Raw genomic sequence first — 14,196 nt, forward strand, 5'->3', positions numbered from 1 at the left:
AATATCCCATTCCCCATCTCCACCTCATGCCCTGGTAAACAATAATCTTGATTCTGACTCTGAGTTTGCTTATCATAACTGTCTCAAATCTGCACTTAAACCATTAGCCATTTCCCCTATGTATTGGGAGACCCCTTTTTAGTGTTGAGTTCTAGATAGAGTTGAGCCTTGTCCTATCCTCAAGTGGTTGACTTGTTATAAAAACACCTGGACCTGAAGGCAGATCTCTGCGGTGTATTCCACAGGGGTTAGGAGACAGCAACCCCTGCACCCAATACTTAGATTTCATTTGAGGCAGTTGGGAAACCCCGGACCTATGATGAAGGGCCTGAGTGTGTAAAGAGTCTAAGTTATTGGACAAAGGGGTAGAGGGACAGTTAATTTTGTATACAGAATATGCAAGTCAGGTAAACCTCAGATAAACCCACCTTTATCTGCCCCAAGACCTGGAGCAGCACTCCTAAGGAAAGGCAGCTCTGGAAGGCCACTCCCTACTGAGGTAATGGAGTAGGGCCCTGGGCAGTTTCAATTATAATATACACCATCTCCTGGCCTCACCTCTTGTTCTGAGATATCTTGAGTATCTCACTTTTGAAGAAAGCAGAAGCATAGCTTCTCCAAACTGAGCTTGTCATCCTTGGGTAAACTTCAGAAGCAGTAATTGCTCAGAAGCTAAGCAAGAATTGAAGGACTTTCACTTCTGTATTTGAAGAAGAACTTGTGTAACACAGTTGACTCCACTGATCTCTAATTGTGGAGGCTGCAGTGTTACAGATAGGAGGCTTCTGCTATTGTTATTTTACGCTTTTCCTGCTTGGGAATGGATGTATTGCACATAACTTAAGAATGTGAAAAGTCAAGCCCTTCAATTTTAACTTGTGTGCTTCATTTAACTGTGAATGTTCCTAGTCAGAGCAAATTCATTGCAAATTTCAAGTCATTTTTGTCCAATCTATTTAGAAATATATTACTGAAGGATACCAAAATGTTTTTATATAAGAGATTTTCAATTATCAGAAATTATGAATTAGTTAAAGAAAATGTACACTGAAAGTGAAGTACTTAAGACTGTCAGTCATTCCCTAATGGGATAATTTCCATCCAAGGTCTTACCTTGAATTATATTCACATCAGTGTGTTCTCTTGTGGCTTATGCATGTCCTATAGCTGGTAAATACTCAGATCATACATCTTTGCACTTTTCCTCCTTAAAATAAAAGAACATTTATTAAACTCTTTTAATAGAATAATGTTTTCCCATAGGATAAAAGTAATCTACATTTCATAGTGTACTAAAATACATTATCATCTATGAATTAAGATAAATATTATAGTCAAACCTAATTGTCCCCTGCAGGACTCTGGGAACACTATCTCTCCATAGATCCTAATCCCATGTATAGAACTTCCAGAGAGTAGAAAACCCCTCTGCATGGAGGGAGGTATAGGGGGACAAGCAGATACTGGCAAGCAGTGCTGCACTGAATCTGCTTCTGCCTTTTAAAGTTGTGTGGCTCTGGGCCAATGATCCAGTTTCTATATATGCCTCTGTCCTCTTAAGCTGAGAATAGCATGGTCATGCTTACTGAGCAGTCATGGGAAACAAAGATGAGACAGGAAAGGCTGGAGGAATACTCTCTGAAAAGTAGCTGTTACTACTTCTGTGGAGCATGGACTTGTCATTCCCTCTAATACTGCATGTTCTTAAAATGCAAATAGTGAGTATCTGTAGTGGGGTGAAGGAAGGAGCAGGTAGGTCTTGTGAGTGGATGTCTTAGTGTCTGGAATACCCTGTCTTCATTCTTTGGAATTCCCTCTGTTAATCCTCGGGAATAATCACAATGTGCCTTTCCTCATTCTCCATACATGGGCACTGACACTCATAACAGCAGTTCACCCTGTGGGATGACTAAGCAGTTGTGGGACCAAGTGGAAGGGTAGAGTTTTCTAGCCCTAATGCTCCTCTTCTCAAACATGTGAAGGGGTAGGTGCAAAGCACTGACACCCACTTCCCTGGGTTTCAGCTATTGTCTGTCATATGTCAACTTAACTCCTTCCGTATCCAGGTCAATGTGGCTGCAAGAAGGCATCCTCTTTTCCCAGGACCAAACTTCATGGATTACTGCATGAGAGGCCTTTAGTCACCAATGTTGAAATATGGGCCAAATCCTCCTCCCTGGCAGCCTTTTGGAACCTGGCTGCCACTTCCAACTCTGTGTCAACCATCACCACCACCACCTCCACCTCCTCCAATTGCTATGTAGACCTGACCAGTAGGATCTGACTTGTGAAGCATAAGCACCTTTCCTTAATACACTACTGTAGAAAATATTAGACTTGTGACAGCAAGGCTTTGCAATATAAGGACAAACCTGGCTGAGGATCTGGTCACCTTCTTCATGTTTCTTAGGACATGTGATGGGCTCCAGCATCTCCCCACACTGAGCACTGTCTCTTGTGGATGAGGAAAGCTGTTGTTTATAGAGCTAAAAATATCAGCCTCAGAGACTTGTTTTAAACATCAGTGCCAAGCTCTGTGAGGAGCAGGACACACCCTTGACTTCAAGACAAGCATGAGGTTCACTCAGGGCTAGTGTATTGGTGTGCCAAAGGCACAATAGTGGCAGTGAGATTATCAACAAAATCCCTTTGTTACTATCATTATCTAAGTTTATAATTGAAATAGGGATCACTTGTTTCCCTTGAAATTCAGAAGGTCCTGAATCTGTGTGAAAAGAATGCCTGGAGGTTTGGGGAATTTGATTTTGTTCTGACTGGATATATTGCCTGCTGTCATAAAACCTAGTTCAGAGGGGCAGATACTTAGTGTGCAATTCAAGGCCATTCCTGAGCTGCAACAGCTTAACCTCTCTTTTCCTCCCCAACATCCTCTGGTGCCTGGCCCTGAGCCTCAGATCTGTTATCTCCTAAACATTCCCATACAAAGTCTGAATTCTTTGCCAGTGTTCCTGCTGTCAAAGATCCTAATACCTATTTTCTGAGGGGCTTATTCAGAGCCTCTGTTTTGTTATCCAAGAAATGGGGTATAATTTTGGCATTATAAAGTCATAGAGAGGCTGAAAAAGTAATGTACATAAAGTATCTGACAAAATATATGGTATATGAGTTGCACTTACCCTTCTCAAACTTGAAATGAACAAGCACAAAAAGATCATAAAAAATGACAATGGGCTAAATGGAGGTTTAAAAACTTGGGGCCCAGGGACTCACTATTCCTGTTTCAGAAGTTAAGGGAAAGGTAATTGTTCTTGTTTGTAAGCTGCCAGAATGTGATATACCAAAAATGAAATGGCTTTTAAAAAGGGGAATTTAATAGGTTGCAAGTTTACAACTCTAAGGCTGTGAAAATGTCAAAATTAAAGCAAGGCTATAGAAATGTCCAATCTAAGGCATCCAAGATTACATTCAAGAAGCTTATTACATTCAGGATTTCTCTCTCAACTGGAAGGGCATATAGCAAACATGGCAACATTTGCTAACTTACTCTCCAGGCTTCTGGTTTCATGAAGCCCCCCCAGGGGCATTTTCCTTCTTCATCTCCAAAGGTCTTGGGCTGCACAGGCTCTTGTGGCTCTTTGTAAAACTGTCCCATCTTAAAAGGCTCCAGTAAGCAATCCCACCTTGAATGGATAGAGACATATCTCCATGGAAACCATATAATCAAAAGTTACCACCCACAATAGGGGGGGGTCACATTTCCATGCCCCCACCCAGCAATATTCAAAGAGGATTAAAGTATATGGCTTTTCTGGTGTACACCACAGATTCAAACTGGCACATTATACCCTCTGGGCACCAAAAAGACACATTCTTTCCACATGCAAAATACATTAATTACATCACAATATCAGAAAGCTTTTAACAATTTCAGTAACAATAAAAATATTATACAAAGTCAGAAACAGTACAAAATTTCATCAAAGTCAGCTTCAGGCATGGTCTGTCCTAAGGCAAAATTATCCTATGGCTCTCGACCTGTAAAACTCAGAACAAGTTATGTGCTGCCAATATACAAAGGAGGGACAGCAATAGGATTTATATTCCCATTTCCATTGAGAAATTGGAAGGATCAGAGGGGTCACAGGATTGAAGCAGCTTCCAAAATCTGCAGGGCAAACTCCATTAGATTTCAAAGTCTGAGATCCATTTATCTTTGAGGTTTTAGAATATGGCACTCCTGCCTTTCCAAGGGTCTATGCAATAGCCCATCTCTCTCTAAATGAAACCTTGGGGGACATTGCAGGGACCACCTCTTTCTTGGCTCCACCTTCTCCAAGCACTGGGGATCACTGCCGTCTCTGGAGCACATGCTCAGCCCCTCCATATGGGTGCAGCCAGACTCTCCCCTTTTCCCAAGGAATGTGCTCTACCCTCTCCAAAGCCCCACGCAACACAACTCTTCCACTGCAATGAAGTGGAAGGCCCACCTTCTAAGTACTTGTGTAGGTCTGCTCTCCTGGCCCAAGTTTCTTGACTTCAGAATTTAGATTCCATATTTCTAATTCTGAAGACATTTTACCTTTACCTCTTTTCTGAGAATTTTAGTCCAGACTGAAAGTGGTTGCATATATACAGATCCCACAACACTCTTGTTGGCTTCCTATGTAGTAAGCAAGGATCATGCCCATCTGACAGGAGTTTTCATAAACCTTTCCTGATGAAACAATATGGCTGACTGGTTGCACATTTGGTTAAATCCTCACATGAAGCACTAGTCTCTGGGGTCTCCTTTCCTGGAAGCCCAGAATTGTCTAGAATATTAACTTTTGGTTTCTTTATACCTAAGAATTTAGTTCTCAGCTTATCTCTTTCCTTATTTTGCTATAAGCTGTGAGGAAAAACCAGGCTGCACTTTCCACATTTAATTTGATAGACTCTTCTGCTAAATTTCCAATTTCATAACTTTCAAAATCTGCCTTCCATCTAAAGTCAGCTGTCAGTTTTGATAAATTTTCTGCAACTTTATTTTTTAATTTATTTTATTATTTTTTTATTAAAAGAAAATATGGAACACTTCACAAATTTGCATGTCATCCTTGTGCAGGGGCGATGATAATCTTCTCTGTATCATTCCAATTTTAGTATATGTGCTGCTGAAGCAAGCACAATTTTCTGCAACTTTAAAACAAAGAGCACATTCTTTCCAGTTTGCAACAACACACACCTCATTTCTGTCTAGAACCTCATCATAAGTATCTTTAGAGTCCACATTTCTACCAACAGTCTCCTCAAAGCATTCTAGACCTTCTCTATCAAGCTCCTCACAACTCCTCTGGAATCTTCCTCTTATCCATTTAAAAAGCAACATCAATATGTTTGGCATTTGCAAACAACAGCAGCACCCCACATTTCTGGTACCAAAATCTATTCTAGCTTGCAAACTGCTGGAATGTGATATACCAGAAATGGAATGGCTTTTAAAAAGGGGAATTTAAGTTGCCAAGTTTACAGTTCTAAGGCTGTGAAAATGTCAAAATTAAAGCAAGGCTATAGAAATGTCCAATCTAAGGCATCCAAAGAAAATATACCTTGGTTCAAGAAGGTTGATGACGTTCAACATTTCTTTCTCAACTGGATAGTGAACATGGTGACATCTGCTAGCTTTCCTCTCCAGGTTTCTTGATTCATGAAGCTCCCCCAGGGGCATTTTCCTTCTTTATCTCAAAGGTCTTAGGCTGCATGGGCTCTTGTGACTCTTTCCAAAACGGTTCTGTGTTAGTTAGATTCAGTTGTCAACTTGGCCAGGTGAGCATACCTAGTCTTGTTGCTGTGGACATAAGCCAATGGTACGTGAACCTCATCTGTTGCTAATTACATCTGCAGTCAACTAGGAGGCGTGTCTGCTGGAATGAGTGACGTTTGACTTAATTGGCTGGTGCTTAAATGAGAGAATGCAATGTAGCACAGCCTAAGCAGCTCAGCATTCCTCATCACAGCACTTGCAGCTCAGCCCAGGCCTTTGGAGATGCAGAAAGAAGTCACCCCGGGGAAAGTTGTTGGAACCCAGGGGCCTGGAGATAAGACCAGCAGAGACCATCCTGTGCCTTCCATGTAAGAAAGAACCTCAGTGGAAAGTTAGCTGCCTTTCCTCTGAAGAACCAACAAAATAATTCTCCTTTTATTAAAAGCCAATCCATCTCTGGTGTGATGCATTCCAGCAGCTAGCAAACTGGAACAGGTTCCCTCTTAAAAGGCTCCAGTAAGCAACCCTACCTTGAATGGGTAGAGACATATCTCCATAGAAACCATCTAAACAAAAGTTACCACCCACAACTGGGTGGGTCACATCTCTATGGATAATCAAAAATTCCCACCCAGCAATATTCAATGAGGATTAAACAGCATGGCTTTTCTGGGGAACACCACAGATTCAAACTGGCACAGCCATTTAAACTCATCTCCTAGCAGTTAAAGGAAAATTATGAGACTATGTACACAGATGGATTAAGAGACCTATATCTAATATATAAATGCACATTTGCTTTTATACCATATAGTCAGAGAGATGCAGGCAGACATTCAATTATTCATTCCTTGCCCAAGAAATAATATAATAGGCAAAAGCATATAGGAAACAATTAGATTATATTGAAATAACAAAAAACTCTTTGCCTTGCAGGATGATCAGTGTGAGACTAAGAAAAAAGCGACCTTTGGCAGTGATCAGCAGCTGGGCTACTGTAAACTCATGTAATGAGGAATGTGACCCTATTTTCTCATGTTATATATCAAAACTGTCATTCATTTCCTTTCTTTCATCCTTTTTGTTCTACATCTGGACAATTTGGTGAGAACCCTTGATGCGCCCTCCTTGTGTGTTGCCAAGCTTACCAAAGGTGAAAGCCCTTGCTGGCCACATCCTCTAACCACAATAAAAACTGAAGCCTTTCTCCTTTCCATCACTAAGCCATTTCAGACCTCCTTGAGAGGATTGTCTCTCTACCCAGACATTAATGATGTAAATAATAAATATTGTAATACCCACTTAGTGTGTTTTACATCAATAATCTCAACATTTGAACCAAACTTTGAGTTGAACCCAAGTGTCCTGCCCTTATTGAGGACTACACTTAGAGGCAAAAGAAATTCTAACACTGTTAAAATATTAGACAAGGTATTATTTACATGAGTTTATTTGAGCTACCCATTTCTCAGTATAGTGACATTGCCTCCTGTCCCTAACACTAAAAATATTTTCTTTGTACTCTATAATAGAAGATGATTGTGAATCAGACAAAATTGAAGAAGCTAAATACCAGACTGTGATTGAGAATTGTATTTAAGATAGCAAATCTGAATCACACCCAAGTGGTTCACTCAAATGAATTTGGAAAACTGTAGCTACATCTTATACCTTCTTGGTCAAATTAATAACAAGGATTTTATTATTATTTGGTTTTGTAAATGGAATCTTTCCTTAATTTCATTTTTGGATTGCACATTTCCTCAAGTACCTGTGATGCTGAATATTCCAGTGACACAATATGTCTTTTTGACTAGGGCCATATTGAAACATGCAGGCTGAGAAAATGATATCAGATTAAACGTACTTAAAAATAAAAACTGATACTCATCCCCCAAATTATTTGCTGTTTTTTTCCCAGAACAGGCCACAGTACAGAAATAAGTGGGGCTTCTGGGAAAATGGATGAAGGTATCTGTTGAAGGTTTTATGAACTTCAACAGAATTAAAAGGCTCACCCTATTTTCCTTAATTTAAGCTAAATGATTTACCCAAGAAGAAGGAAATGCTTATTGTTAAATAAGGCCTTCCTTGATAACATTTCCCTGGATTGGAATCCAGGGAATGCCCTATGGTCTGTAAAACTGATGAGGTTTTCAAATACATAAAAAGGGACAGAAATAAACCTATATTTTCCTAGAGAGAGCAGAGCTTTGAGTGTAGCCAAGGATTAACATATATAATTAAACCTCTATGAACTTTACTAGATGTTTATTAACCTTCTGATATATTGTAATGCAGCCATCAAGGCCCACAAGTGGAGTATCTGTTGAGGTGTGTAATACCCCCTCCTACAGCCTGAGATTGGTGACTTTCAGTGCACAACAGGACAAGCATACCTGGCTGCAATGTACATACTCTCCATCCAGCTCACCCAGCTGCCACAGTCAGGGACAGGTGGACCTGAGGGGAAGAAGAGATCCAAGGGTACTATCTTCTAGGAAGAAAGGAAAGTGAAGTCTGGCAAACTGCTGATCTGTCTAGCTTTAAAAGGATCCTCAATTAGAAGTGCATCCCCTGCAACAGGTCCAGGCCTTGGTTTGGAGGGAAATTACTAATAAATCAAGTGCAGAAGGAGAACTTCAATGCAAACCCAAACAAATACAAAACCTTACATGACTGAGGGAAACCAACTTTCAAAATAATGCTATCAAAATAATCAAATGCCTTGAAGACAACAGAAAATCAAAAAGCATATAATGATGCAGGCAGTTATGATCCAGCCAGATGACCAAATTAAAACACTGGAGGTGACACACAATCAGGGACAATTAAAAAAGGTTGTTCATAAAAATCTCCTAAATCAATTCAATGGTTTGGCTAATGACATAAAGGATAGCAAGAAGATACTAGAAAAGCATAGAGAAGTATTTGATAGAATAAGTAGAAAAATAGCAGCTATCACAGAGATGAAAGTTACTATAGACTAAATTGAAAATATACTAGACACAGATTTGAACAGCAGATTTGAAGAATCAGAAGAAAGAATAAGCAAACTAGAGGACAGGACAGTTGAATTCAAGTGCAGAAAAGAACAAATGGCAAGAAAGACAGAAAAATTTGAATTGCACCTCAGGGAAATGATGGACAATATGAAGTGCACAAGTATAAGAATGCTCAGGGTCCCATAAGAGGAGAAGAGTAAAAGGCTAGGAAGATTATTTGAGGAGATAATGAAGGAAAATTTCCCAACCCATATCAAATGCATAAATTTTCAAATCAAAGGAGCCCAATGAACCACAAATAGAATAAATCCAAATAGGCCTACTCTAAGACACATACTAATTAGTCTGCTAAATGCTGAAGAGAAGTTGAAAGTAGCAGAAGAAAAGTGGCTGACAACATATGAGGGAAACCACAAAAGACTGAGTTCAGACTATTCAACACGCACCACGGAGGTGAGAAGGCAGTGATATGGTGTCATGGTCAAGTTCATGTGTCAACTTGGCCAGGTGGTGGTGCCCATTTATCTGGTTAGGCAAGTGTTGGCCTGTCTGATGCTATGAGGACATTTCATAGACTTAAATCACGATTACATAAGCTGCATCCACAGCTCACTGCATTTGTAATCAGCTAAGGGGAGTGTCTTTTGCAATAAGTGATACTTAATCTAATCACTGGAAGGCTTTTAAGGAGGATTCAGAAGAGTCTCTCTTCCTGCTTTGACCAGTGAGCCTCTCCTGTGGAGTTTGTCCAGACCCTTCATCAGAGTCGTCAGCTTCACAGCCTGCTCTACAGATTTTGAACTTTACCTTCCCACAATTATGTGAGACACTTTTTATTTATTTATTTTTTGCATGGGCAGGCACTGGGAATCGAACTCAGTCTCTGGCATGGCAGGCAAGAAATCTGCCACTGAGCCCCTGTTGCACTGCCCCATGAGACACTTTTTAAAATTTTAGAGCTACAGATATTTTCTCCTGATTCTGTTTCTCTAGAGAACTCTAGCTAATACACATGGTATATATTTAAGATCTAGAGAGAGAAAGACTTCCAGGCAAAAATTTTTTACCCAGCCAAGTTTTTCTTCAAAAGTGAGGCAGAGATTAAAATTTTCACAGACAACAAAGGCTGAGAGAATTTGTCAACAAGAGGCACTACAAGAAATACTAAGGGGAGTTCGATGAGCTGAAGAAAAAAGACAGAAGAAGGAGGTCTGCAGGAAGGCACAGGTATGAAGAATACTATTAAGGGTAACTTAAAAGATACAAAGGGAAAGAGGGAAAAGAATATATAGATCTAACAAATAAAAAACAAATGATAAGATTCAAGAAATACCATTACAGTAATAACTTTGAATGTTAATGGGCTAAACTCTCCAATTAAAAGATATGGATTGGCAGAATGGATTAAAAAATATGATCCATCTAAATACTGCTCACAAGAGACTCATCTTAGATTCAAGGATACAAAGACATTGAATAAAAAAGGATAGACAAAAGATGTTTTGTGCAAGCTGTAATCAAGAGAAAGCAGGAGTATCTATATTAATATTGGACAAAATAGACTTGAAATAAAAAGGCATCAGAAGAGATGAGGAAGGACACTACATATAATCAAATGGATATTTCACCAAGAAGAAAAACATGCATAAATGTTTATACTTCCAATCAAGGAACTCCAAAGCACATGAAGTAAACATTTGCAAAACTGAAGGGTGCAATAGACATTTCAACAATAATAATGGGAGACTTCTGTACACCACTCTCTTCTATAGATAGAACAATGAGACAGAGGATCAAAACAGAAATAGAGATGTTAAAAAAATTCTTAAATGAATTTAAACTGACAGACATATATAGATCATTAAACCCGAAAACACCAGGATATACATTTCTCTCTAGTGCTCATGGAACATTATTCAGCATAGGACATATGCTGGAGCACAAAACAGGTCTTTGTAAATGTAAAAACCTGATTTATTCAAAGCATTTTCTCTTATCACAATGGAATGAAGCTGGAAATCAATAACCACTAATGAACAGGAACTTTCAAAAATAAATACTTTTGTGCCTTGCCTATGTGCTTACATAAATGAAACTCAGTAAATTTTAGTGGAATGAATGGACTGCTTCTTCTGATTTGGCTTAACATTTTCATTCTCCCACTGCCTTTTTTTTTTTAACATGGGCAGGCACTGGGAATTGAACCTGGGCTTCTGGCATGGCAGGTTAGAATTCTGTCTGCTGAGCCACTATGGCCCACCCTGACCCACTAGCCTTTAAGAGTTCTGAGTCAGGAACAACTCTGGGTTTGTTGACATTTGCAGTGTCCATTCTGAGGCTTGACAGAAGACCTGTCAAGATCCTGAAGACTTAAAATAAAATCACGAAGAGGACTGGCTACTGCCTATGTAGGGCCTACCTGCCCCCTGCTTAATTTAAATTTGGGGAAAAGGGTAGCTTTTAATTCTAAAAAGAAAGAGATTATTGCTGGGGTGTAAACTGAATGCAGGCATGGCTCCAACAAATCTACACACTTACCCTGTCAGCTTATGAGCTGTGAGTTCTGCCATGTTGACCCTTCTCCCTGGCAGAGGTAGATCCATTTTACCTTTTTTCCTGCCTAGAGTACTCTATATTTCAGGGTGGGTTTTCTTGCAATCCTATGACATACTCTATAACATATTTTCACCAGAACAACAAGCACACCACAATCTCAGCCCTACCAGCAATCTGTATCAAATATTCCTGGTCACTGAATACATACACCCCTCAACTTGACACACCCTCCCATCCATGCAGAGAACAATTATACTTCCCCAATACTCAAACATTCCCCAAAAGATATGGAAAAACCCTAGAATTTTCCAAAGAAGAACATTGTTAAAAATCCTTATACCATAGATTCTATGAATAAATGTATATAAATTAAATAAATTTATATAAATCACCCACCCAATCCTAGAAATACACACAAGCCAGTACACACTCTGAAGAAATAAATCACTATCTCCAGTCAACCAAATATGAGTACACATGAAACCACTTCCATGTCCCTAATTATACCCCCTACTCTCACATCCAGAACTCTTAAATGTAATTACACCATATACCCCCAATATATAGATATACAATTACTCCACTGTGATATATTGAATTATATAACTCAGTTCAGACATGTCTCAATCCATTTTTCTGTGGATGTGAAACCATTGTAAATAGAATCTCCCGAAGATGTTTTTAGTTAACATGTGACCCAAGTAAATGAAGGTGGGCCTTATTCCAGATTGCTAGAGGCCATATAAAAAGAATTGGGAAGTCAGAGAAGCTAGAAAGGAGAGGACATTGCCAAGTGATAGGAGGTAGAAACACATCCAGGAATTGCTGGTGGTCAGCACGACAACACTATAGACATTCAGGAGAAATCACCTCCAAATCTTTATTTGGAGTTCAAACCTCAAAGTGACCAAAGAATGCTTGTTGTTTAAGGCAACACATTTTGTGGTGTTTGTCATAGCAGCTCAGGCAAACTAAGATATTTACTTCCATGTATAAACACACACCCCTATCACTACATCAGGTACATACATACTAACTTCCCAGGATACACAGTAATAATTCCATACTGACAAAATCGAATTCATAGCATTTGAAGATGTACGTCCAAATTGCAATGATCCTTGAATACACAATACACTCAATATACACAGGCCTCAATTATAATCCAAAATTCTCCAGCACACTACAAATATGCAAAAGTACCACTCTGTTCCCCTCATATGCACATATATCCTCAAACCACTTACATACACATAATCCTTACACTCAAAAATACTCATAGAATTAAGTCCAGCATCTTCCAGAATACAGACTCATGACACCCCACAGTCCTTCCATCCAACATTTACCATATCAACCTGCTACACAAAATAGCACTATAGTTACACTCAATGACATATACACACACAACTTCTGAAAATCGCATAAATATTTTCAACACTCAACATGAACTACATACAATTAAATGACTTCCCCATCTCCACAAATATACAAAACACATAGACCCTATAAACTAATATACACAGACACATTTCCTGACACTGCCTATATGCATAGGTAGAAAACTGACAAACCTACAACTGAACACTGAAAAATCTCCAAAATTCATGGGGAAAACACACACGTTAAAAAAACACCTCAAAGTCTCAAATTACAAATAAATAACCTCAAATCCTTGATGTAGGATCTCTCACACTTTGCAAAACCACTGAGCCCAAGCTACACTCAAAAAACACTCATGACTTCTTATTCCCAAATATCTACACCAACACCACCATCCACACATACGAATACATATACTTTATTCCCACCAACCCATTAAATACATACACTAACCACAAACTGAATTTATAGGACCACAGTCCCAATAACATGCACAGTATAGCTTATAATCTGAATTTTTACATATCCAAGAGGCCCACAGATAGTATATAGAAAATATTCCATTTCCAGGAGCACAGTCATTTCTTCCCTACAAAAGCAAAAGCTTCAAATACATGTATTGACCACTAACAATCCAAGGAAGAACACACATGAGGCTCACACACCAAACACATTCCCTCCCACAGAACTACCACTCCTCAAGATAAAACCATGTTACAGCTCAATTATGCATAGAGCAGTGTGTAGCAAAGTTTAACAAAATGAACATCTAAGTGAATGTGGTGGTCATATAATCACACATATAATACACTTTAATAGGTGTGCAGCACACAATCTACAAAATAAAAAATATACAACATCATTTATGATAATCCATTCAGCCAATTTTTCTTCTATAAGGCTTTTGATTTCTATACCACAGAATTTCACTCAAGTTTTAATGTTAGCTACCCCTTTCCTCACAGAACAATATTTTTCAAATACTGAAGAATTTGACATAATTGTGTTATTAGAAGGGGGCCAATTGAGCCTTGACACACTGTTAAGTTTACTTTATGTTATTAAATTTCCTAACACACTTTAACTCTTCACAATTGAAAAATCAGTAAATTCAGCCTGGTCTGGATCTGCACGTTTCTAATCTCCGTGGTATAAATGCTCTCCCCATGGTGTGGGGCAGGAACCTGAGGGCAAGAGCGCCCCCCTAGGAAACAGCTTCTGAGAGACAGCAGACGCAAATGACCCAAGCACATACACTAGTTAGCCCAGTGACATTAGAAAGCCATGAGGCTGAGTAGCCATTACCTTTAATTTTATATACCTGAAGTATAAAAGGGTATGAGCAGCGAGATTGCGAAAGGAGGACAGGCCCTTCCACATCCAGCACCGAAATCCTTCCTTGAGAACGCGCCCTTAGTGCCGCACATGCGCTTTCCTTCAAGGGGCATTTCCCAGCGGACCCCTGGGGAGGCTGAAGGGCAGGTGGCCACGTGCCCCAATGCCCCGCCTCCCCCCCCCTTCCAGGAGGGCGTGCGCATGCGTACAGCG

At 39.4% G+C, this 14,196-nt stretch overlaps 1 long non-coding RNA gene and 1 other non-coding gene across 2 annotated transcripts; both read right to left on the reverse strand.

The window, feature by feature from the left end:
* Positions 1-1,112: 1,112 nt before the first annotated feature.
* LOC143673019 (uncharacterized) lies at positions 1,113-14,078 on the reverse strand. The gene is made up of 3 exons (XR_013170145.1): positions 13,954-14,078; positions 3,506-3,641; positions 1,113-1,207 (listed from the first exon to the last, which is right to left on the reverse strand). It is a non-coding gene; the product is annotated as an uncharacterized LOC143673019 (long non-coding RNA).
* On the reverse strand, positions 5,021-5,127 carry LOC143673024 (U6 spliceosomal RNA). Its single transcript, XR_013170147.1, has one exon. It is a non-coding gene; the product is annotated as a U6 spliceosomal RNA (small nuclear RNA).
* Positions 14,079-14,196: the final 118 nt, after the last annotated feature.

Source organism: Tamandua tetradactyla (genome assembly GCF_023851605.1).
Source record: "Tamandua tetradactyla isolate mTamTet1 chromosome 22 unlocalized genomic scaffold, mTamTet1.pri SUPER_22_unloc_4, whole genome shotgun sequence".
NCBI lineage: Eukaryota > Metazoa > Chordata > Mammalia > Pilosa > Myrmecophagidae > Tamandua > Tamandua tetradactyla.